Here is a 27,315-nt window from a genome sequence, read left to right as displayed (position 1 = left end):
CATATTCTCCCATGATCGGCCTTTCTTACCCTTAATGGACAGCCTAATCATCAAGTTTCTTCAATAATAATCCCTATAATTTACCTGAAATATTTTCTAATGAATAAGTAACCAATCAAATCTTTTGATCTAGTGTATATCAATACTAAGCCCTATTTTGATTTAATCGAATCAAATCCTCAAAATAATCACAAAACCACATTCTTAAACCATTAGTTGGTTCACATCCTCCTCCAGGCGTGTTGATCGTCTCGTTCGCCCCATGGACTATGGGATGGTTGTGGCCTGTTGGTGTAGGTGAGAGGCTTGGACCCAGGTGTCACACTCTCCAACCATTTTCTGATCCTTATAAGGTTTTCCCTTAAATCACGACCGCACCCCCACTGGAGTGAACTGTCACCTGTGAATGGAGACCTTAAGTATTTTGTTAGTGACCGCTTGTCTTGCCGCTCGTCCCCTTTGGTGTGACCTGTGGAATCAACAACCTGAAACATTATCTCCGGATAATTTCTTGCTCACTTAATAGCACTCGGGGTCCTTTTACCCTGAAAAACACTCAACCCCTGTCCTCATGTCCACACAATATTTATACATTTGGAACAGAATTAGTTCTGTTTGATCCAATCCTTCCTGACATTCTGTAAAAGGAAAATTTTAAGTTATGCGCTGCGCAGGTGTAGCACCTTTCTGCCACACTAATAACCCAGGCCAGGACAGTTAGCCAAATTCATCCATAACCATTATTTTATTGGGCCCATTTTGCCCTGTCTCCCAATCCTGCATGCTCTCTGTAAAGAGAAACAGATTTCGAGGTTATTGTCAGATAGTAAAGTACGTAGTTTCTTTTGTCTACTGTTCTCCCGTGGCCTTCGATGCCCTGGCGTTTCCTGTTGAAACAATCTTTGTTATTGGTGTGTGCGGCACACTCACAGACATCCATTTTGTTAGGCAGAAAAAATGGCTTCTTTCAGGGCTTTTATCAAATTACCCCTAGTGTTCTCCCAACATTTATTCAGCAAATGTGAACCCCTTAATAATCCATATTTGGCAATTGTTATACCATCTCCCTCTTGATGCACGACACAACTCGAGCATCAATTTAACATAACATTTAACATAGTGTTTTTTATAAAGTTTGCCATCAACACTAACCCAAACGTTGTCCTTCAGACAAATTTCCTCCAGACATCTTTCTCTGCCTCTGAAACAAAAATATTACATTCTTCACTTAAAGCCACAATCTCATCTTCTTATCGAAGTATTTGAAAGGCAACGGCCCTCAGTCTCACAGCGTATTCTGCTTTTCAGGCCTGTTGTTTGGTCTCACAAGTCAGTCATCTACAAACATTTCCAAAGTCATCAATTTTCCCTATCAGGTCAGGTCGTGCTGTGCAGACTTGGTCAATGTCAGTCAATCATTTCTCCCCCTTTGTTCACAATAATCATAAATGTGAGGGGCTCTCTTGATAATTTCATGTTGACTTAGCCAATATGTCACTTTGTTGTTTCCCTCAAATCTACAACATTTTCATTTATCTCAGCCCATGCCAGATGGTGATCTACAACTACACAATTCCAATTTACTGATCTTCAAATCTACATTATGTATGACAAAAGTATTACTACCAGACAGAGCTTGATGGCCAATCAACTTAAAGCTTGTCCCATGTTCTGTATTGTCTCTTCATCAGAATTATCAGCTTCTTTAAAATTTGTCATTTGCCTTAACCCATCTGTAATGATAAACTCATTCCAGAGGTTAATGACGCAATATACACACCATTCAGGCGGAATATTAGTGCCCCAAACTAATACATACAAGACATAGAGTGCATCACACACACTCATATTAGACACATATTTTAACTGTTCATTTTTAATGTTCGCTTTTCATTATATCATCTCTAAAAAGATTTAAATTTTAAGTAAGATTTTAAACTTCACATTTTACTGTAGCTTTTACCTATTTTTACATGGTCTCTTAACCAGTTTCAAAACATGTCTGTTCATTATTCATTTCATCTTAGCAAAGTCAGCTGGGTTGTTTTGGTTCATTATCACTATTTTGTTCTTTAGCTTGCTCTATCAGGCCGATAACAGAAAGACAGACACAGTTACCATCCCTTCCTCCACTCAAGCAGTCTCTCTCACTATAAACAAATAATCTTTTTCAACAGCCTCCTAAGACTGTAATTTAGACAAATTGTAATATTAAATTTATTACATTAACCTTTTACCATTCACCTTTGTTATCCAGACTCTTCTCAAATCGACAAAAGCCTGTCTTCATCTTTAGCCACCACCATGTCCAACGACCTTCAGGAGTTAAAACTATGTCATAAACATATTAGCTCAACATTAACTCTTCTATACATTTTACTTGCCCATATGGCAACCAACATCATGTCCCTCATATAATTAAGTTTTGTTACTGTCTCCGCAGCAAATAATGGCAATCACCTCATGGAATCAGCTGGCTTTTGAAAGTCCACTCCCGCTAATCATTTATCTTTAATTTTCTTCTCTTCAGGGTGTCGTCCCCTGGCATAGTTTCAGACACTTGTCACAATGAAAAACAAGCCATACAACGAATGCGGTTTCTGGTGAGTGGTATAGAGGAACTCACATTTCTGGGTCAGACTGCCGTAAAGTTAATTTTAACCTCGCAGCGCATCTCACCTCTCAATGCTCTGCTGACCCCGGTGGCCTCCAGTAATCAGCGCTCAACTCTCATACCTTTCTCACAAATAACACCTGTTTCGTGACCCCCTGCGTTGGGCTGTCCCCTGGCCAGGAAGATCATCCCGTCATTGAGTAGCCACTCGTACACACGTACACACTGGTGACCGCTCATTCCCAATACAATCAGTTTTCTTCAACAGAACTCAGCTGTTTTCTGGAGCTTAGGAAAGGCACGTTCAAGAGTCACCAGAGCCATTCCGATTGCCTAATAGTGTTCACAGGGAGACAGGTTAATAACAACAGTATTTAATCACTTAAATCCATTAACTATCTTAAAAGCAGCAACCTAGCTACTTAGACTATACTCAGTGAATTTAGATCACAACCGTACATTCAGTGTACTTCATCTGTAGCCGGAGCCATCGGTCCTGAATGGTGGAGACTAAATTAGACAAAGTTGTTACTGGTCCTAAAATACGCTAATCAAAATGTCACCTCTATCGTTTAAGGTCTGTATTATTATTTTAAAGACTTCTTTAAAGTCATTCAGTTTTACATTTAAAACATTTACAAATACAAATTGCCCTCTGAACGGCAATGATTTCTTTTAACCTCTCCATGTCTATGATTTTCAACTGAAACACTGTGCTTTACTATCAATAACTTATTTTCACTTATGACACAGGCTCAGATAACAGCTTTTATCTGACATTTAATGAGAGAGACTCTGAGGCATCCAAGACTGGTACACTGCCCTCTTATAAACTTCTAACATCAAACTTTATCTACCATATTTTAACTCTAGCCCAGCTTAAGGCCTCTTTGCCAGAAATTACATACGTTTTCAAATAAACATAGTTTTACAGTTGTCCTTTGCCCACGTCAGGGAATCTAGACATTACAAATTTCCACTCAGATTGAGTCTCTGTCGCACTGGCTGTTTCAGCCACAGCACACATCAGATTTAGATAAGCGAACTGTTTCATTACAGCCAATAGCAGACTTATCTTTTGAAAGCAAAACATCAGCTTCTAGCTCTTTCATGGTCAACTTTTCAAGCTGTTTGTTTACTCAGATGCCTTTCAACACATTTTACATTTAGCAACTGTTAATTCAGTAGCCTACTACTTCTGCTTATTTGTTCTTACATAAAAATAATTATTCTAGTTCTCAATAACGTTTCACATTTCTCAATCTCAATTACCATAGTTTAATATTTGACTTAAATTTTTCCTAGGAGTTTATCAATCTCCAATTAGGATTTAATTTTGACGAGGCAAGCACTCTCTGCTTGTGATACTTTTGCAGTTATTGTAAATCATCTGTGAGATTAGTCTCTCTATATACTCTAAAATCTTTTTTTTTTTATGTTTAATTACAACACAATCATCCTGTTAGTTACTTTGATATATTTTGCTACTCACATTTGTTGGAGTCATTATCTGTAATTTTACCTCAACCTTTATTCATCAATTCACTTATAAAAATTACTATTATAGATCTTTTCTTCAAAAGGATTCACTTTAAGAGTTCAATCCTTTGACCTTGTTTTTATCTCTTGTTCCTTCTCAGACGAAAATGTTAATATCATCATATTAAACACTGATCTACTTTCAAGCCCACATTAACACCAGAAATTTATATCACTTAATTACACTTTGTTTATTACACCTTCTCGGTGGGCATTTACAGTTACATGTTAGAATGTCCTGCTGACCACAATCAAGACACTCTCTGTCATCTAGTGGGTTCATGTGTCAGCCTCAACTACAGCATCAGACACCTGTCCTTTACTATAGTTTGATCACTGTGAGCTTGCAAACGGCTCCAACTTACTGCACACCCTTGAAGCAGTGTGTGTCCCATTCAGGAATGTAAACAGAGCCACTGATTAAGCAGTTCTCTGTATTCTTTTACAGTCCACCAGTGGCGGATTTAATCACAATAGCCAAATCATAATCTTCATCATTATCATTGGCCGCACATTAATTTTAATAAGCTGCATCGAAATGCTCAAAATATTCTAAGTTGTTTTCACAAAGATTTCGTTTAACTTTAGTCATACTTGTCCAGGGAAATTATCCCCGACCCATAATTTCATTTATAAAACAGACAATATCTTTTGCTTCAATTACTTAATATCAACAAATATCCAACAATATACATTATTGATTTCCAGAATTTTTGGTCAAAGTAGTCTTTACATTTTACTAATTTGGTATTATCATCAACAACCCTAATTACAGAACAAGTACATATCTAACATCCGGGAACCGGGCTGAATAAGCAAACCCTGTTGCTGTATCCTCAGCATAGCTGGACCCTAGGTTCAAAACACAATGGTTATGAAACTAAAACTAAACCTAATTTCAATCATTATTTTACCATTAAAATATAGAATTTTTCCCCATTTTGCTTAATGAAACATTCCTTATCTTTATATCACATTAATCCCCGTTAATCATACTCAATGCCTTATTTTTATTCTGAAACTCATTTTTCATACAGTTAATTTGACTTCCATAAATTCTGTCAGACATTTTATTTTCATCACATATAGTTTTCTACTATATTCCTTCTCAATCTTTCCCTACATGTCAGTTCCTTCTGCATCCTCTGTTCTACATGCTAATTCTTTCTTTTCTCTACATGCCAGTTCCTTCATTATCTAACCAGTACATAATTGTTTGCTAACAATCCCCACACACATATCTCACACACCAACCTTTTTGTTTTTCACTTCCCTCTTCCATCAAGTCTCTCACTTACAGTTCCCTCTATTTCACACAGACAGCCTTATTGCTGCTTGCTACTTCAATCCTTATCATGTAAATTTAAGTTCTCAGACATCTAATGTCATGCATCCATTTACTGGATGAAGAAGTAAAAACTTTATTTCTCCTGGCAGTTCGACTTTTTTATCTGCCTAATCACACATGTTGAATGCAGCCATAACAACCTTTTTGTTTCTCACTGCCCTGTTCAACTGATTCTCGCACTACTTTCAGTCTAGTTGTGCTCAGTGTTCCCTCCCTTGGGAAATAATGGTATTTTCTCAGTTTTTTCAATATCTAAAACATAAATTTTCCCCCATAATTTTCTCATTTGATAGAAAAACCGGTGTATCAAATTTTGCATGCTTACCTTGAGACTTCCCCATATTGGCTGCTTCTCTGTTCTCTGTGGATTTCTCTTCAACGCGCGTTTTCCTGATCTGTTAGGCGTCCCCAACAGACCCGATTTTTTCTTTTAACCCAAATCGGTCGGGTTGCACTATTAGTGCCCTCCTAATTAAGGTTTACCAAAAACTGTTCTGGTTCCCCCTAATTAGCCTCAGTACCTAAAAACAATTTGCTCCGTGGCGGAACAACTCATTTTCAGGTTACCTATCTGTTTGAAATCTCTTGATCTGTTACAGACCTCAATTAATCTCAGATAATTTCCTCTCGTATCTGTTTGAAACCTCTTGATCTATATATAGATCTCAATTAATCTCAGATTACGTACCACAGAAACAGCCCTCAGCCAATATGGTTCACTCACATACCCGAAACAAAATACTTTTCCCCAAAAGAAAATATTTTAGACGTCTCTTACCAGAGATATGTTGGTTGCCACGGGTTCGCTTTCTTTTGATTCCAGTGGAGCCCCTCCCGGACCCGACAGCGGTCGGCCCCTCTCTCTCAAGCTTACGAGGTAGAGCTGGAACTGCTCAGTCCAGGTGGCCAAACACCGTCCGCTCTCAGGTCCAGAAGGCACTTCCAAGGAATCCCACTCTGACACCAAAATTGTTGTGGCAAAAATTCTGTTAAACATCATCACTGCGTAAGAGACACTCAGAGTCAAATTAATAAAAAGAAAAGTATTTATTCTTGCAAGAATAGGTTCTTTCTCTTATGATACCTGTTTGGGATCAATGACTATTAAAATTTCCACAACAACACCAACTTTCAAATTGCCAATACTATGAAGTCATGTACTAATTATTAATTATGTGTCCAAGTTGTACCATGCAACAAATAATGTTAAACATTTGTGACCTTGGATCAATAAACCAGTCACAAGTAGGATGTGTATATTTGTGGTAATAGCCAACAATACATTGTATGGGTCAAAATTATCGATTTTTCTTTTATGCCAAAAATCATTAGGGTATTAAGTAAAGATCATGTTACATTAAGATATTTTGTAAATTTCCTACCGTAAATATATAAACATTTATGTTTGTGAGTGAATGCAGCACAATTGCAAACATAAATGGACAACTTAAAAGGGTAACTCAACCTCTGGTCAGAGCCTGACTCCACCCTCTGGCAACATTTGAAAAAGCATAGGCAAGGGTGTGGTGAGCTGGTGCCTGCTTAATAATAATAAGTAATAATAATAAGTTCTGTTAAGTCATGCAGTACCACAACATCCAATAGTAAAATTCAACTGCAGTAGCCACCATTCAACCTGAAGAGGGCAGCACTCAGACGTTTTTACACCATATATTGTAGAATTAAAACTAGTGCTGTCAAACGATTCAAATATTTAATTGCGATGAATCGCAGTAATGTCATAGTTAACTCGCAATTAATTTCAATGTCACGATTTGGTCTTGTTTCAGTCACATTTTGGTTTGTTCATGTCATGTTCCATGTCTGTCATGTGATTCCCTGTTAGTCATGTGATCCTGCCATGTGTTCCCTTGTCTGATGTGTCATGTTGTCATTAGGCTTGTTCGACTTGAACCGGCGCTGCGCAGACCGATCGGTTGATGACATCAAAGTACCGCGAGAGCGATTCAAAAGCATAAGGAGCCGTCTGCTCTCTAATCGCTCTCGCCGTACTTTGATGTCATCAACCGATCGGTCTGTGCAGCGCCGGTTCAAGTCGAACAAGCCTATTAGTTCATGGTTTCATTGTTCACAGGTGTCCCTTGTCTAGTCATTAGTCTTGTGTGTATTTAAGTCCTCATGGTTGCCATGTGTCTGTGTCAAGTATTGTGTTTCCTGTTTTCCACTGTGTGTAAGTCTACGTTCTGTTCATGGTCTGATTTTGAGTTTTCGTGCCACGCCATGTTTTTGTTTGATGTTTGCTTTTGTTTAAATTAAATAAACTGCACTTGGGTTCTACAACTTGCCTTCAGTGGATCCCTTACATGCAATTACTCACACATTTTTATCTATTCTAAATGTCCCTTCATTTATTTTTGTCCCATACTTTTTTTTCTCATTTTAATGGTCTTATCAAATGGAAAAGTGGATCGGCAGTAAGTTTGCTTTTAGTTGTGGTATCCATGTGCTTATGTCTGAAGTCATCCATTGTCGCCTGGCTTTGACGAGGGGGTGGAGAATTCGATCAGCTGTGTGCTTGGCCATCAAGTGGTATTTTAGACTGGACGTGCTTTGATTGATAGCTCAGTTTACAACTACGAAACACACAGATCACTTTGGTCTTGTCAATGGAACCATTTGGCAACTTTTTAAAAGTATACTTTCCATTCAGAATCTTATTGGCATCCATTTCGGCGTCTCGCGCTCGCCATCCACTCAAAACATAACGTTAGCCTACTACTCTTTGGCCGGTTCGCAAGCCCAAATAAGTGTGAGTATGGCTTGCCTGTTGTTTTGGTTCTGGTCTAGCTAGATCCGGTGTGGTGTTGTAGTTTTTCTAACGTTACTAGTTGTTGCAACAGCATGTGAAAAAAACTACAAAGTTTGCTAGGCCAAAAAGAATGTTAATCTCGCGATAAATTTACGCCATTCAAATGGGTTTGCGTTTACGCCGTTAATAATGCGTTTAACTGACAGAAGTAATTAAAACACTTTATACCCAAATGTCATTTACTCCAATATACTGTATATACAACATACTGTAAATAATGTCTAATTTGTACAGTATAAATATATTAAATCATATATAAAATATGCTTTGTGAATGCTTTAAAACTAATAAAAATGTTTCATGTCATGCCTGAAAAAGTTTTGTTCTATTTCTTTGCATACCATGAATACATATTGTATTAATTTCACGTAAATCTAAATTATTATATAATTTTCAAAGAAAATTATGTGTATGATGTAAACATCCAAATAATATGATGTATGTCGGTAAAACATCCTCTGTTAAGGGTGTAAACAAAAGGTTTGGTATATAAAAAGGGTGAATGTGTTTGGTCACAGAATATTTGAAAGGATCCGGCCCACAATGTTGATTCTAGAGCTACTACTGCTCAAGTTGGTTTTGATCAGGGCAGAACAGACAGTTTGTAAGCGACAGGGTAAAACACCTGCCTGAGTTCATCAAAGATGGAGCCCTAAAAATTGGAGGCATCTTCACATTTTACACAGGGTATACTGGGGTGATTCCGAAATTTAACCGATTACCTCCTCAACCAAAGAGCAAGGAGTAAGTATGTTTTCAAAGCAAATTGTTATCATAGTGTAATTTGTAATTTGTGGAATTACATAATGTAATGTTTTATACTGTATTTGTGCTTTGCAGAAGTGGTACTTGTCTGTCCGATTTTTTTTTTTTTTTATCTCTGTAGTATCAATTACAGGGAATTTAAATTTGCATGCACTATGATCTTTGCAATAGATGAAATAAATAAAAAACGAAATTTACTCCCAAACCACACTCTGGGATATGAAATCTTTAATGCCTGTGGATTCTCTAATATTCTTCAGTCTGCACTTTCACTGTCCAATGAACATGATGATGTCACTGACAAAATAAACTGCACCAAGGCCGATACTGTGCAGGCTATAATAGGTCATTCAGGATCCACTCCAACAATTGGCTTTGTCAGAATAACTGGCCTATTCCAAATACCTGTGGTAAGATGTCACCCAATTATATATATATATATAAACACAGTATGCTCACACATGAAATGTTCTATTAATATGCTGCTATATAAAGTTACATAAAGCTCCATGCCATTTGTTTTTGACATTTCCTGTCTCTAATGGAGGGTGAAAAAAAAAGTATTTTATATTTGTTTATATATTATAATCGAAAGCTGAAAATATATTATACAGATGATTAAGCATGTTTCATTTGCATTAATTTGCATTTGTAATCATTATGTTTACAACTAGTATTAATGACTTAATTGAGCTTATTGTTTTATGTTAATACAAGGTTAGCTAACTGCTTGATTATATGTACTTGGACAGTCACCTCTGATAACAGATCACTCTAACTTGTAATGTAGATGCATGCATTTTCTGTAAGGCTGCTTTGAAACGATATGTATTGTGAAAAGCGCTATACAAATACATTTAATTGAATAACCAATGATATGTTGACACACAAAAAATTAAAAAGCCAAGGCATTGAAGAATGAAATTCACCCAGTTTCATTCATGCAGTTTCACATTTGTAATTGTTTTCACACAGATCAGTCATTTGCTGAAAAGAGTTTCCTTCTTTCTTCAGAACTATTCCAAGTGATTACTACCAGAGCAGTGCTCTGGCCCAGCTTGTGAAACATTTTGGCTGGACATGGGTGGGAGCCTTAAGTAATGACAATGATTATGGTAAAACAGGCATTGCCTCATTTATTAAGGCTGCCGAAGAAGGAGTCTGTATTGAATACTCAGAGGCTTTTGAAAACACAGGATCAAACACTTCTTTAACAAATATAGTAGACATTATCATAACCTCCACATCTAAGGTAATAATGGCTTTCATGTCCCACAGAGAGATCAAGATACTGGTGGATGAGCTATACAGGCAAAATATTACAGGACTGCAGTGGATCGGAAGTGATGCCTGCATCACAGATGACTCTCTTGCAGATAGCCAAGGCCACAATTTGTTGATTGGATCTATAGGATTTACTGTACGCAATGCTCAAATACCTGGACTAGGCCCTTTTCTACAGGACATCAACCCCTCCCAATTTCCTAAAAGGATGTTTCTCAAAGAATTCTGGGAAAATGTTTTTCAGTGCTCATCAAGCCCAAATACAATCATGCGGGCATGCAACGGGTAGGAGAACTTGAAATATGTCAAACATTATTTTACTGATGTGTCTGATCTGAGATTTATCAATAATGTATACACTGCTGTGTATGCAATTTCTCATGCACTGCACAATCTACTGTCATGTAAGCAGCAAAAACTCACATTTGATAATGCCACCTGTGCACAGCCAACAACAATACAACCCTGGCAGGTGAACTACTTCTAAAATGTTGAAATCTTAAAACCAAACTATAAATATATGTATAAATCCAAGTAAATTGCATGATTTAAACAAAAGATGAATGAACAATTTACTATTAAATAAGATCTTTTTAAATCACTGAAGTCACCATATATGATGTTACTAAAGTGTAGTTTTAAAATTATATGCTTTTCAATTTTATGTTTCCACATTGCTAAAAGGAGGTTATTCTGAATCCAAAATGAGATTATTGCAAATTAAAAATAATAAGAACATTAAAACCTTTTCTATAATTACAGGTTTTACATCATCTGCAAACCGTAAATTTCACCATGAATAGGGGAGAAACACTGTTTTCTGATGGTGAAGGCAACTCCCCTGCAAGGTAACTGGTAACTTTCACTGGTAAACTTACGAAAGGTCGCAAAAGGCACCATGGAGGTAGCCACAATTGGCTACTATAATGCAACTCTGCCTCGTGGGCAACAGTTTACTATGAACAATGTCAACATCATCTGGGGAGGAGGCCTAAAGACTGTAAGGGTCTCTTTTCAAATTAACTTTCCAATCACAACCAAATACCCAAGTGCACATGAGATGCAGTGATGCATCGTATAGGCTCAGATCAACAAGACAAACATGTGTAAACATGTGCAAACATGTCACATGGCATATTATTTTTCTATTATTGTTCAAGTAGCTTTTCCCTAATGTGTGGCAGGTGCCCGTGTCTGTGTGCAGTGAGAGCTGTACCCTAGCCACTAGGAAAGCTGTGCAGCCAGGAAGACCCATCTGTTGTTTTGACTGTATTCCATGCCCTCCAGGAGAGATTAGCAACACAACAGGTCATGTTTGTTTAATTGCTATTTTAACACTTGCTGTTCATCAAAAGAGGATCAACTGGAAAAGTTTTACAATTATTTTAATCTAAATTATCATATACACTGCCATAAAAACGTTATTTAAAACACTAACAAGTCTATTTCTAAAAGAGTGGTATATGATCAGATATAGGCTAAGAGATACTTCATTGAAATAGCAGGCTCATTACTATTGCACTTCAATTTTCATCCACATCAGATGCATCTGACTGTGTGAAGTGCCCTTTTGGATACTGGTCCAATAGCAGAGGTGATGAGTGTATCATAAAGACAGTGAAATTCCTGTCATTCACCGAAATCATGGGGATCATTTTAATGATGTTTGGGATTCTTGGGGCATTTCGAACTATGTTCATATTTTTAGTTTTCTCTCACCACAGAGACACACCAATAGTAAAAGCCAACAACTCAGAGCTGAGCTTCCTGCTGCTCTTCTCATTGACTCTGTGTTTCCTCTGTTTCACTTACTTTCATTGGTCGGCCCACTGAGTGGTCCTGTATGTTGCGTCACACAGCATTTGGTATCACTTTTGTCCTATGTATCTCCTGTGTTCTGGGGAAAACAATAGTGTTGTTAATGGCCTTCAGAGCTACACATCCAGGAAGTAATGTCATGAAATGGTTCGGGCCTCTTCAACAAAGAATCAGTGTTGTTAGCTTTACTCTTGTACAGGTCCTTATTTGCATCCTTTGGTTAACATTATCCCCACCTTTCCCATATATGAACATGAACTACTACAGAGAAAAGATCATCCTAGAATGCAGATTAGGCTCAGCTGTCGGTTTCTGTGCTGTTCTGGGATGCTTTGGCCTACTGGCTGTCTTGTGTTTCATTTTTGCTTTTCTAGCCCGGAAGCTCCCTGATAACTTCAATGAAGCCAAGTTCATCACGTTCAGTATGCTCATTTTCTGTTCTGTCTGGATTGCCTTTATCCCAGCTTACCTAAGCACACCTGGAAAGTTAACAGTAGCTGTGGAGGTATTTGCCATTTTAGCATCCAGTTATAGTTTACTGATCTGTATTTTCATTCCAAAATGTTATGTCATCTTTTTAAGACCAGATGCAAACACAACAAAAAAAATGACTGGGAAGAATGCCACATTAAACGGATCATACAGAAACAGAACATAGCCTAATAACTACAGATGTTATAAAAATAATGTGACATAAACAGAACACATTTAACTTAATTACAAGAATTGATGAATTTATGAAAAGGACAAAAACTGCAAAGGTCACATCAGACTGCATCAAATGCATCAGTGAAGACCTGAACTCTTTCAGTCATCCAAGTGAATGCCACAGATATGATCTCCCTCTAGTGGAAAAAAAAGTGTAGGACTACTAATGTAATACAATGAAGTTCATTATCTCTCTTGTATTTCTCATACTGTGAGTCTATGTATTTATCAGATCTTCATGGGTGGATATGAGAATAGAATGAGTAGTGTTATTATTATTATTATTATTACTAATAAAAACTTGCATTCAATGATTACACACTATCACTCTAAATGTTTTAATGGGTAACAGCGTCATATAAGCTTCTCAATGAATGTAACGGTTATATTTCTAACTATTCTGTACCAAATAAAATGTATACCAACTATGCACCTCCTGCATGCCTCCACTTGAAGACTTGAAGACCTGAAGTACATAGAAGGCCATAAAATAATCAGCAATCAGTTTCCAAGCATATATAAATATATATATATATATATATATATATAGTAACATGCTCAGATGTTATAGGAAGAAGGTGGCAGGAACCGGCGAACGTTCAACACACACTTTAATAATAAAATAAACAAATACAAAACTAAAGTAAAAGACAGCAGCTGTCCTTGAGGGGCTGCTGTCTTTTAATTTTGTTTTTTATTTGTTTTTGCACAATTTGCTGATTGGATCTATAGGATTTACTGTACGCAATGCTCAAATACCTGGACTAGGCCCTTTTCTACAGGACATCAACCCCTCCCAATTTCCTAAAAGGATGTTTCTCAAAGAATACTGGGAAAATGTTTTTCAGTGCTCATTAAGCCCAAATACAATTATGCGGGCATGCAACGGCTAGGAGAACTTGAAATATGTCAAACATTATTTTACTGATGTGTCTGATCTGAGATTTATCAATAATGTATACACTGCTGTGTATGCAATTTCTCATGCACTGCACAATCTACTGTCATGTAAGCAGCAAAAACTCACATTTGATAATGCCACCTGTGCACAGCCAACAACAATACAACCCTGGCAGGTGAACTACTTCTAAAATGTTGAAATCTTAAAACCAAACTATAAATATATGTATAAATCCAAGTAAATTGCATGATTTAAACAAAAGATGAATGAACAATTTACTATTAAATAAGATTTTTTTTTAATCACTGAAGTCACCATATATGATGTTACTAAAGTGTAGTTTTAAAATTATATGCTTTTCAACTTTGTTTTTGCTAAAAGGAGGTTATTCTGAATCCAAAATGAGATTACTGCAAATTTAAAATAAGAACATTAAAACCTTTTCTATAATTACAGGTTTTGCATCATCTGCAAACCGTAAATTTCAGCATGAATAGGGGAGAAACGCTGTTTTTTGATAGTGAAGGCAACTCCCCTGCAAGGTACGAACTGATAACTTACAACAGGTCACAAAAGGCACCATGGACGTAGCCACAATTGGCTACTATAATGCAACTCTGCCTCGTGGGCAACAGTTTACTATGAACAATGTCAACATCATCTGGGGAGGAGGCCTAAAGACTGTAAGGGTCTCTTTTCAAATTAACTTTCCAATCACAACCAAATACCCAAGTGCACATGAGATGCAGTGATGCATCGTATAGGCTCAGATCAACAAGACAAACATGTGTAAACATGTGCAAACATGTCACATGGCATATTATTTTTATATTATTGTTCAAGTAGCTTTTCCCTAATGTGTGGCAGGTGCCCGTGTCTGTGTGCAGTGAGACCTGTACCCTAGCCACTAGGAAGCTGTGCAGCCAGGAAGACCCATCTGTTGTTTTGACTGTATTCCATGCCCTCCAGGAGAGATTAGCAACACAACAGGTCATGTTTGTTTAATTGCTATTTTAACACTTGCTGTTCATCAAAAGAGGATTAAATGGAAAAGTTTTACAATTATTTTAATCTAAATTATCATATACACTGCCATAAAAACGTTATTTAAAACACTAACAAGTCTATTTCTAAAAGAGTGGTATATGATCAGATATAGGCTAAGAGATACTTCATTGAAATAGCAGGCTCATTAGTGGTGCTTGCCAAAGGCAAGGCATCACTATTGTTTTTGTGCATACTTATTAGTGGTGCTTGCCAAAGGCAAGGCATAACTAGTGTTCCTTGCATACTTATTAGTGGTGCTTGCCAAAGGTATGGCATCACTAGTGTTCTCTTGCCTACTTATTAGTGGTGCTTGCCAAAGGCAAGGCATCACTAGTGTTCTCTTGCATACTTATTATTATTATTAGTGGTGCTTGCCAAAGGCAAGGCATCACTATTGTTATCCGTCATACTTATTATTAGTGGTGCTTGCCATAGGCAAAGCAACACTAGTGTTATTGTGCATACTTATTATTCTTATTCTTATTCTTATTAGTGGTGCTTGCCATAGGCAAAGCAACACTAGTGTTATTGTGCATACTTATTATTCTTATTAGTGGTGCTTGCCATAGCCAAAGCAACACTAGTGTTATTGTGCATACTTATTATTAGTGGTGCTTGCCATAGGCAAAGCAACACTAGTGTTATTGTGCATACTTATTATTCTTATTCTTATTAGTGGTGCTTGCCATAGGCAAAGCAACACTAGTGTTATTGTGCATACTTATTATTAGTGGTGCTTGCCATAGGCAAAGCAACACTAGTGTTCCCTCTCGAAGGGAACTCAACAATACGTCAACGACGTTATGGGGGAACGCCTCAGGCGTGACAGGTGTCTGAAATCACTATCAAATCACGTCAATCATATTGACCGGCGACAGCCCGTGTATCATTAGCATGAATGATTAACGTGCGACCTGGAAGTATAAAAGGGCGCCTTGCAAACATGACAAATCATCTCATCGTCTTCAGGGACTGTCTGTTTGAAAACGCTACTCAATGAAACGGTAAGAAAATTAAATGTACAGCACACGAGTGTACTTTTCCTGCCTGGGAGAAGAGTGCACACGGGAGGTTCTCGAGGGAATCCTCTGTGTGAACTGTGAGCGTTTTTCTCTTAAAACGCTCCGCTCTCGTCTGGCCCTCTTCTCGAGTGAAGGGGGTTCAACGTCTGGTCCTCGTGGTACCGCTCGTGCCGAGGCAGAGCGGCGACTTGCATCATGGGCTTCCAGATAGAGCTCGTCGATCATCTTGAGAGTGCTGTAAACCTCTCAGATGATTCGACGGCTGACGAGGGCGAACTGCAGGTCGATGATGAGGATTTCTCACCGACGGCTTCCTGCAGTTGCTGCTCTTCAGGACGAGCAGGAGATGGCTGAGGAGGTTTATAATCAGGTAGATCATGAACCCTCTCAGCCACCCTGCCCCGTGTATGCAGGTCTGGTGGATGTTGTGGAGCGCGCCGCCAACAGGCTGTAGCTGCCATGGCGACGCGCTAGAGGAGAGACCGCTCGCGGTAGGCTCGGCGATCGGTTTCTCCCCGGCCATACACCACCAGCTCAGGTGAGCCTTCCATTCCTTCTTGATCTTCACACGGAGATCGAGAGGGCATGGAAGAGCCCATACTCTGCCGTATTCACTGACATCAGCGGGTTAATATCGCTGATGTCGAGGGGATCGCAGAGCATGGGTATGTGTCGATGCCGCCCATTTGACGAGTCGTTTGCGAACTATCTCGTGTCTGGGCAGGTGTCGACACTGTGAGCTCCAACTCTGCCATCCAAACCGCTGAAGACAACAGCGCGTTTGAATGGAAGAGCATACACAGCAGCAGTTCAGGCTGGTGCTTCCCTGCACACCATGGCGGTGCTGCAAGCATACCAGGCCGACCTGCTGCAGGATCTCGACCAGGGGGCAGGGATGTCCCCTGAGGCGGTTACTGAGCCGCGCCGAACCACGGTGCTTGCGCTCCGGGCCACCAAACAAACTGCTGCCACGATCAGTCGGTCGATGGCGGCGATGGTGGCCACGGAGAGACAGCTTTGGTTAAACCTGGCCGACGTCGAGGAGAAAGAGAAGGCCTTTCTCCTCGATTCGTCGGTTTCGCCCTCTGAACTCTTTGGCCCCTCCGTGGAGGCGGTGCTTGGGAAGTTCAGGGAGGCGAAGGCGCGCTCAGCTGCTTTTAGGACATGCATACCGCTGAGATCCGGTTCCACGCCCAGGCAGGCGGGAGGGCCTGGCCCTTCACGGTCTGAGTACCGTAGACAGGGCCAGAGAGCCAGTGTCGCCTCTCGTGCGCCCCCTCCGTAGAGGAACAGGGCGCAGAAAAGGCGTGACTCCCGCTAGAAGAGGGATCTGAGGGAGGTTATCCAGCACAAGCGCATACAGCGTCGCTGATGGATAATCTCCCCGGAGGGCTTCATTAAAAAGAAATCCAGCCCTCTCCTCTCTTCTGACTCCCCAGACGTTCATTACATCAGGCCTGGGACTGGGCCTATGATAAGAACGATGTTCCAATGGCCCGCCTAGGCTTGGTTAGTAGAAACGCCTCTTTCAGGCATGTAAAGTGGTGGACCCCAGGTTCGTAAAGAACTATCTGGCGAGTCTTCACTCCGCACGCCGCAGGTGAGCTGACTGGTCTTTCAAGAGTAAATTTTTTGTGAATTAAAATTCCGAAATGTATCTCTCTACAGACCTCGTTCCCTGTATAGAGCTATGGGGTCATGTCATTTGCCATGTCATCAGGTAATAAGGTAAGAGAAGTTTCCTGGATTATTAGGGCCCTGAAGTTCCCCATTAGGTGGCCAGAACGATAACTATGTTAGCCATCGGGCTGTTAGCCACCTCAGGGTAGAGTAGTTGGTCTCTCTCTTAGAATTTTTTACTTAGAGTGTTGACTGACGCTAGAGCTTCAGATAGATCTTATGTCCGGCCCACGGGTCCGTTTGACTTCTTCCTGAGTATTTCGCCCCTTGAGCTCTGTTTGGATTTTCATTAGGCTGAGCGATCATGCAGCCCTTTGTTTGGAATATAGAATACAGACTATATTCTTTAGTAAGGCTGTGGCTCCTCCGAGCCCTCAGATAGATCTATGCCTGCAGGCTGGCCCTCACCAGGGCCGCCTCTGTAGCTGGCCTAGGCTGTGCCAGGGATAATAAAGGCGCTCTGCTAAAAATTTAGCATTGCTTCCTCTGAACCTTCACTTTGTGAATGTAGGTTTCTAGCATCCCTGTATAAACAGCCTCCTCCCATGGGAGTCGTTAGGCCAAGGCCCGCCCCCCTTCTCTGCATTCTGGGGTGACTAGAGTAATGCAGCGTGGTGCAGAGGATGGTTTGTAAGGACATGGTAGGCCTCAAACTGGCCTCCGTGGTATATATGTCTTTATTGAGCGGGGTTTCCTGCCCGACCCTGCCATGCAGAACTGGTCTACGGATTTAGGCCGCCAGTTTAGGCTTCACTCACCTCGCTGAGCTACTGCTCGAGCGCTAGGTTGTAGGTGGTTGGCTTTCATTCAAGCCCCACTCCCCTAAGTTGAGCACAGATAAATTTCTGTCACCCCTAGAGCCGCTGGCAGGCCCGCACCCTGGTAACCTCAGGGTGAGGTGTGAGTATCCCCCTGTGATACAGGGTAGGTCTGAGCACTTCACTCCCAGTTCTGTTTTATCCTACCTCGAACCACTATGGCTCGGGTCGAGTATGAAGTAAGCTTCACTTCTTCTTTGGTCGAAGTATGCTCCCCTGAAGCCAGAGCATTGCCCTGAGCTGACGCCCATGCATAGATGGTAGGCACCTGACTAACTGGGGCCTCCGTTGAGGCAGAGTGGCGTATGTTGTACTCCCCTTGTGCTTAAGGGTGCTAGCTTTCTTGCGGAGTACACTGCCATGGGCAATGTGATTAGGCACCAGGATGCTGTAGGCGCTGTGTAAACAGCTTTTCTGCCAACGAAGGCTGCGCCATTAGGTAGTAGGCCTCAGCAGGCCTCCTTGATTGGACAGCCCCCTAGAGGGCACTGTAGGCCAGCTCACTTTACGTGGTTGGCCTTGGTGGTTCGGGCAGTTGACTCACTGATGGGTAGTAGGCCTTTAAACAGGCCTCCTCGGAGGTGAGTCCCAACATTGTGGGACATTCCTTATAGCGCTACTGGAAGCCCATTAGTAAATTATGCTTGTGTAGTATGGTTCCCAACAGTGTACTTTATGGCAGAATATGACTTGCTATTAGCTAGTAGGCCCGAACAGGCCTCCCTGATAGGCGAGTCCCCAGCTAGCTGGCCTTAGCAGGCCACCTTATACTATCAGCCGGACTCAGGGCTCAAAGCTACCAGTGGTTATCAGGTAGTAGGCCGCTCAGGCCTCCCTGAAGGTAAATTCCCACTTAAGATGGTTATCAGGAAAGTAGGCCTCACCCGGCCGCCCTGAAGGCGAATTCCCACTTACGTTGGCTATCAGGTAGTAGGCCTCTCTGGGCCTCCCTGAATGTGAGCTCCCAAATATTGTGGCTGTCATGTAGTAGGCCGCTCTGGGCCTCCCTGAATGTGAGCTCCCAAATTTTTTGGCTGTCAGGTAGTAGGCCTCACCAGGCCTCCCTGAAGGTGAGTTCCCACATGCTGTGATTATCAGGTAGTAGGCTCCTCCAGGCCTCCTTGAATGAGAACGGTCAGGTAGTAGGCCTCACCAGGCCTCCCTGAAGGTGAGTTCCCACATGCTGTGATTATCAGGTAGTAGGCTCCTCCAGGCCTCCTTGAATGAGTACGGTCAGGTAGTAGGCCTCACCAGGCCTCCCTGAAGGTGAGCTCCCCACATACTGTGGTTGTAAGGTAGCAGGCCTCACCGGGCCTCCCTGAAGGTGAGTTCCCACGTACTGTGGTTATCAGGTAGTAGGCCTCTCTTGGCCTCTCTGAAGGTGAGCACCCCACATACTGTGGTTTTCAGGTAGTAGGCCTCTCTGGGCCTCCCTGAAGATGAGCACCCCACTTACTGTGGTTATCAGGTAGTAGGCCTCACGGGCCTCTCTGAAGGTGAATTCCCACTTACGTTGGCTATCAGGTAGTAGGCCTCTCCGGGCCTCCCTGTATTGTTCCCTAGTGGTGCTGGGTTTATGAAGCTAGTGGTCTCTTGCTATCAGTTTCAGCTAGCCTTAATAGGGAGCTGCTGAAGGCGAGCTTGCGCCCTGGCTCGCTAAAGTGTTCATTCTCTGCTATTGGTTCCCTCCCGGAACTTTTTCTGCCTACAGCCTGGTTTGCCTTCCAGGCTGACCTGTGCTCCCCTCACCGAGGGTCTCTATGAGCATGCGGCTTCCTGAGTCTGGTCAGACGGTCGTAGGCCTCTCGTGAGGCCTCCCAGTTAGATCAGCCCTTAGGCCTTCACAGGCCTCCTCAGTGTTTTGAAACACAGACACTGGGTTGATCCTTGGATCGAGTAGAGAAACTCCCCTCGCTAGCAAGGGTTGGAAAGCACTATGCTGAGTCATACTCTCCGGGATATCCCGTCTCTGAGATCCGGGCCGAGTGGTTCACTGCCAGCTTCTAGCGTTTCATTTGAAGTTGCTGGTTCTGACAGTTGTCACTGCCACTTGGCATGCACTCCCCTTAGCATGGCGGAGTTGGTATATCGTTCCCCATAACGTCGTTGACGTATTGTTGAGTTCCCTTCGAAAGGGAACGTCTCAGGTTACGACTGTAACCTATGTTACAGTACGTACAATACGTCTCCCTGCCATGCCTCGGGGCTTGCCTACCGTACAGTCCCTTCAGACGATAAGGTGATTTGTCATGTTTGCAAGGCGCCCATTTATACACTTATGCCTTTTATACACTTATCACTTATATTCTGCACGTTAATCATTCACGCTAATGATACACGGGCTGTCGCCGGTCAATATGATTGACGTGATTTGATAGTGATTTCAGACACCTGTCACGCCTGAGGCGTTCCCCCATAACGTCGTTGACGTATTGTCTCGTTCCCTGTTCTCAGGGAACATAGGTTACAGTCGTAACCTGAGACGTTTTTGTGCATACTTATTATTCTTATTAGTGGTGCTTGCCATAGGCAAAGCAACACTAGTGTTATTGTGCATACTTATTAGTGGTGCTTGCCATAGGCAAAGCAACACTAGTGTTATTGTGCATACTTATTATTCTTATTCTTATTCTTATTAGTGGTGCTTGCTGAAAGCAAGCCAACACTATTTTTATTGTCCATACTTATTATTCTTTTTAGTGGTGCTTGCTGAAAGCAAGGCAACACTATTGTTATTGTCCATACTTATTATTCTTTTTATTGGTGCTTGCCAAAGGCAAGGCATCACTATTGTTATTGTGCATACTTATTATTAGTGGTGCTTGCCTATGGCAAAGCAACACTAGTGTTATTGTGCATACTTATTATTCTTATTCTTATTCTTATTCTTCTTATTCCCCAGGGGCGAAAAACCGGCCGAAAAATCTCATAGACTTAACATTGCGTCAAACTTTGACGAGTCGTAGGTCGGAACGAGGATGTCGCAGAAACGTGTAATTTACCACATTTGAAGAGGCTGACAGGCTCTGTAAGAACATACCACACAATGGGGTAAAAGTTGCACCCCTGGGGGGCAGGAGCTGCCCAAAGTTTCCCCATTGACTTACTATGGTGTAGGACGGCCCATTTCATGGGCCGTCCTACACCATAGAAACCGCTTTTATATTGAACATAACTCTGGATCACAGTGTCATAGAGACAAGGGGGCGGGCTCATTTTACTCAGACAACCAATCAGTCTCTCAGGATCATGGTGAAGCTATCAAGCCACGCCCTAGCAACCATTTAGAGCACCTTAGCAACAACTCCCATAGACTTCCATTGAAAGAGATCGAAGGGATATCTCTGGACTGAATTGTCATAGAAACATGAGGGTGGTTTCGTTTGACTCGGGGCAGCAAACAGCCAATCATGAATCACCTCAACACTTACTAGCCACGCCCTAGCAACCATTGTCGAGCACCTTAGCAACCAAAATCCAAAGAGGAATATCGTCCATTCTGAATGTCACAGAGGTATGGGAGTTGGTTTATATCATTCATACTGACAAGCAGCCTTTGTAGTTTTATGATTGGCAGCTGCCAAGCCACTCCCTAGCAACCAAACAGAGTACCCTAGCAACCATTTTGCAAGACCTACATCTCTATATCAGAACATTGTATAGAGATGGGGGTTGGTTTATATCATTCATACTGACAAGCAGCCTTTGGAGTTTCATCATTGGCAGCTGCCAAGCCACTCCCTAGCAACCAAACAGAGTAACCTAGCAACCATTTTGCAAGACCTACATCTCTGCATCAGAAGATCGTATAGAGATGGGGGTTGGGTCTTTTGACTCATGCTAGCACACAGGACTTTCAACATGCTAAACATGCTAGCTGTGAATAGCTACATGCTAATATTGATTAGCTAAGTGCTAAATCATGTCATGAACATTATAAAAACTCTATAGTAACCAAATGTGAACACTACCAACCACCTAGTTACACCATAGCAACCATCCAGAATACCATAGCAACCACCTAAAACACCCTAGCAACCACCCAAAACACCCTAGCAACCACCTAGCAACACCATAGCAACCACCCAGAATACCCTAGCAACCGCCTAGCAACACCCTAGCAACCACCCAGAATACCCTAGCAACCACCTAGCAACACCCTAGCAACCACTCAGAACACCCTAGCAACCGCCTAGCAACACCCTAGCAACCACCCAGAACACCCTAGCAACCGCCTAGCAATCACCCAGAACACCCTAGCAACCGCTTAGCAACCACCCAGAACACCCTAGCAACCACCCAGAACACCCTAGCAACCATCTAGAACACCTTAGCAACACCCTAGCAACCAACAGAACACCCTAGCAACCACATAGCAACACCCTAGCAACCACCCAGAATACCCTAGCAACCTCCTAGTAACACCATAGCAACTACCCTAGCAACACCCTAGCAACTGCCTAGCAACACCCTAGCAACTGCCTAGCAACACCCTAGCAACCACCTAGAACACCCTAGCAACCGCCTAGCAACACCATAGCAACCACCCAGAATACCCTGGCAACCGCCTAGCAACGCCCTAGCAACCGAGTGGCGAGTTTTGCCACTGCAAGCACCACTTCACATTTTCTTCTGGAAATGTACATTCTAGTTAGTGGTGCTTGCCAAAGGCAAGGCATCACTATTGTTATTGTGTATACTTATTATTATACTTATTATTATTATTCTGGACAAAGTTTGGCGCGTAACTCGTCCCGCGAATTTTGTCACAGACCCCTGAGTGAGGCGTCAAATCGTGCGGCTTATTGAGGAGAGGTGTGATATGACTTTTCTAAGCGATCGGGTGTACGATGATTGCACAGCGGACGAAAAAGCGGCCAAAAAATCCCATTGACTTAACATTGCGGAATGTTCAGAATTTCAAATCCCAACCGACTTTTTCACACACACAGACACAAAGGGCCTGACACCCCTGCATTTCTCTCCCTCTCTCTCTCCCTCAGAGGATTTATATTATCAAGCAGCCAATAAGTAATGGTCTAAAATCTTCATAGCCTTAATCTAGCAACCAATTACAGCAATCTAGCAACCGTAGGCCAAAGGCACTTTTTAATAAAGATTTTAAGAACTCTATAATAACTCTATAGTAACTATCTTTTACTATGTTATAAAAAATACATGCTGACATCACAGACACCTGAGAAAGGCGTCAAATCGTGCGGCTTATTGAGGAGAGGTGTGCTACATCTTTTCTAAGAGATCGGGGGTACGGTAATTGCCCCAGGGGCAAAAAAGCGCCCAAAAAAATCCCATAGACTTAACATTGCAACAAACTTTGACGAGTCATAGCTCAGAAATCAGATTTCACAGAAACGTGTAATTTGCCACATTTGAAGAGGCTGACAGGCTCTGTAAGAACATACCTCAAAATGGGGTAAAAGTTTTACCCCTGGGGGTCAGGAGCTGCTCAAAGTTGCCCCATTGACTAACTATGGTGTAGGACGGGCCATGAAATGGGCCGTTCTACACATTGCATAGGGATTTTGTATTGAACATAGCTCTGGATCACAGTGTCATAGAGACAAGGGGACGGGCTCATTTTACTCAGATGACCAATCAGTCTCTTAGGATCATTGTGAAGCTATGAAGCCACGCCGTAGCAACCATTTAGAGCACCTTAGCAACAAGTCCCATAGACTTCCATTGAAAGAGGTCAAAAGAATATCTCCCGATAGAAGTGTCATAGAAACACAAGGGTGGACTCGTTTGACTCGGGGCAGTAAACAACCAATAATGAATCACCTCAACACTACGTAGCCCCTCCCTAGCAACCATTGTCGAGCACCTTAGCAACCAAAATCCATAGAGGGATATCTTCCATTCTGAATGTCACAGAGGCATGGGAGTTGGTTTATATCATTCACACTGACAATCAGCCTTTTCAGTTTCATGACTGGCAGCTGCCAAGCCACTCCCTAGCAACCAAACAGAGCACCCTAGCAACCATTTTGCAAGAACTATATGTCTGTATCAGAACATCATATAGAGATGGGGTTAGCACAAGTTTGACTCTGGGCAGCAAACAGCCAATCATGAATCATGTCAACACTTCCTTGCCCCTCCCTAGCAACCATTTTTGAGCACCTTAGCAACCAAAATTCAAAGAAGGATATCTTCCATTCTAAATGTCACCAAGGCATGGGAGTTGGTTTATATCATTCACACTGACAATCAGTCTTTGGAGTTTCATGATTGGCAGCTGCCAAGCCACTCCCTAGCAACCAAACAGAGTACCCTAGCAACCATTTTGCAAGACATATATCTCTTTATCAGAACATTGTATAGAGATGGGGGTTGTTTATTTTGACTCATGCTAGCAAACAGGACTTCCAACATGCTACACATAATAGCTGTGAATAGCTACATGCTAATAGAAATTAGGTAAGTGCTAAATCATGCCAAGAAAATGCTAAGAACTCCAATAGTAACCATCTGTGACAACTACCAACCACCTAGTAACATCATAACAACCACCTAGAATACCTTAGCAACTGCCCAGAACACCCTAGCAACCACCCAAAATACCCTAGCAACTGCCTAGCAACACCATAGCAACCACCCAGAATATCCTAGCAACCACCTAGCAACATCATAGCAATCACCCAGATCACCCTAGCAACCGCCTAGCAACCACCTAGCAACCTCATAGTAACCACCCAGAACACCCTAGCAACCACCCAGAATACCCTAGCAACCGCTTAGCAACGCCCTTGCAACCACCCAAAATACCCTAGCAACCAACCAGAACACCCTTGCAACCACCCAGTATACCCTAGCAACCACCCAAAACACCCTAGCATCCACCTAGCAACCACTCAGAACACCCTAGCAACCCACCTGAACAACATGAATAAGCCACATCTCAGCAACAGAACATCGTACAGACATGTTTGTTGGCTCGTATGCAATCATGTACCACACCCTAGCAACTGAGTGGCGAGTTTTGCCACTGCAAGCACCACTTCACATTTTCTTCTGGAAATGTACATTCTAGTTACTATTGCACTTCCATTTTCATCCACACCAGATGCATCTGACTGTGAAGTGCCCTTTTGGATACTGGTCCAATAGCAGAGGTGATGAGTGTATCATAAAGACAATGGAATTCCTGTCATTCACCGAAATCATGGGGATCATTTTAATGATGTTTGGGATTCTTGGGGCATTTCTAACTATGTTCATATTTTTAGTTTTCTCTCACCACAGAGACACACCAATAGTAGAAGCCACCACTCAGAGCTGAGCTTCCTGCTGCTCTTCTCATTGACTCTGTCTTTCCTCTGATCACTTACTTTCATTGGTCGGGCCACTGAGTGGTCCTGTATGTTGCGTCACACAGCATTTGGTATCACTTTTGTCCTCTGTATCTCTTGTGTTCTGGGGAAAACAATAGTGTTGTTAATGGCCTTCAGAGCACACATCCAGGAAGTAATGTCATGAAATGGTTTGGGCCTCTTCAACAAAGAATCAGTGTTGTTAGCTTTACTCTTGTACAGTTACTCTTGTACATTATCCCCACCTTTCCCATATATGAACAGAACTACTACAGAGAAAAGATCATCCTAGAATGCAGATTAGGCTCAGCTGTCGGTTTCTGTGCTGTTCTGGGATACTTTGGCCTACTGGCTGTCTTGTTTCATTTTAGCTTTTCTAGCCCGGAAGCTCCCTGATAACTTCAATGAAGCCAAGTCCATCACGTTCAGTATGCTCATTTTCTGTTCTGTCTGGATTGCCTTTATCCCAGCTTACCTAAGCACACCTGGAAAGTTAACAGTAGCTGTGGAGGTATTTGCCATTTTAGCATCCAGTTATAGTTTACTGATCTGTATTTTCATTCCAAAATGTTATGTCATCTTTTTAAGACCAGATGCAAACACAACAAAAAAAAAATGACTGGGAAGAATGCCACATTAAATGGATCATACAGAAACAGAACATAGCCTAATAACTACAGATGTTATAAAAATAATGTGACATAAACAGAACACATTTAACTTAATTACAAGAATTGATGAATTTATGAAAAGGACAAAAACTGCAAAGGTCACATCAGACTGCATCAAATGCATCAGTGAAGACCTGAACTCTTTCAGTCATCCAAGTGAATGCCACAGATATGATCTCCCTCTAGTGGAAAAAAAAGTGTAGGACTACTAATGTAATACAATGAAGTTCATTATCTCTCTTGTATTTCTCATACTGTGAGTCTATGTATTTATCAGATCTTCATGGGTGGATATGAGAATAGAATGAGTAGTGTTTTTATTATTATTATTACTAATAAAAAACTTGCATTCAATGATTACACACTATCACTGTAAATGTTTTAACGGGTAACAGCGTCATATAACCTTCTCAATGAATGTAATGGTTATATTTCTAACTATTCTGTACCAAATAAAATGTATACCAACTATGCACCTCCTGCATGCCTCCACTTGAAGACTTGAAGACCTGAAGTACATAGAAGGCCATAAAATAATCAGCAATCAGTTTCCAAGCATATATATATATCCTCCACTTTCAATAAAAGGAGTCTTGATGGTAAGGTAGATACACCATGGCGCAATGTCTTACATTTAAGCGAGAATATTAGACCTAAATGGGGGGCACTTTATAAGTCACCATTGCTTAAAAAAACAGGGGACTTGCAATGGAGAGTTTTGCATGGAACTATAGCTGTTAACGCGTTTGTTTCAATGTTAAATCATGAAGTTAATCAAGCATGTCCTTTCCCTTTCGTTGTCACTCCGAGTTACGTCGGATGACGACGAATGGGGTTTCGCTTAGAAAGCCTATCAACTTCGAGTATTACAAAACGAGCCAATGGCAAAGAAATGCCATGGGTCTGCGGAATTTGCATGACGTAACTCCGCCCCAC

The 27,315-nt window shown here is 41.5% G+C and overlaps 2 pseudogenes; both read left to right on the top strand.

The window, feature by feature from the left end:
• The first annotated feature begins 7,917 nt into the window (after window positions 1–7,917).
• LOC143697102 (extracellular calcium-sensing receptor-like) lies at window positions 7,918–12,866 on the top strand (annotated as a pseudogene).
• A 69-nt stretch (window positions 12,867–12,935) lies between these two features.
• LOC143697099 (extracellular calcium-sensing receptor-like) lies at window positions 12,936–14,812 on the top strand (annotated as a pseudogene).
• The last annotated feature ends 12,503 nt before the right edge of the window (window positions 14,813–27,315 follow it).

The sequence above is a fragment of the Siphateles boraxobius genome, unplaced genomic scaffold (genome assembly GCF_051911475.1).
Source record: "Siphateles boraxobius isolate OS27281-9 unplaced genomic scaffold, OSU_SipBor_1 31, whole genome shotgun sequence".
NCBI lineage: Eukaryota > Metazoa > Chordata > Actinopteri > Cypriniformes > Leuciscidae > Siphateles > Siphateles boraxobius.
The sequence above is the reverse complement of the archived record's forward strand: the minus strand, read 5'-3'. Positions and strand labels throughout refer to the sequence as shown.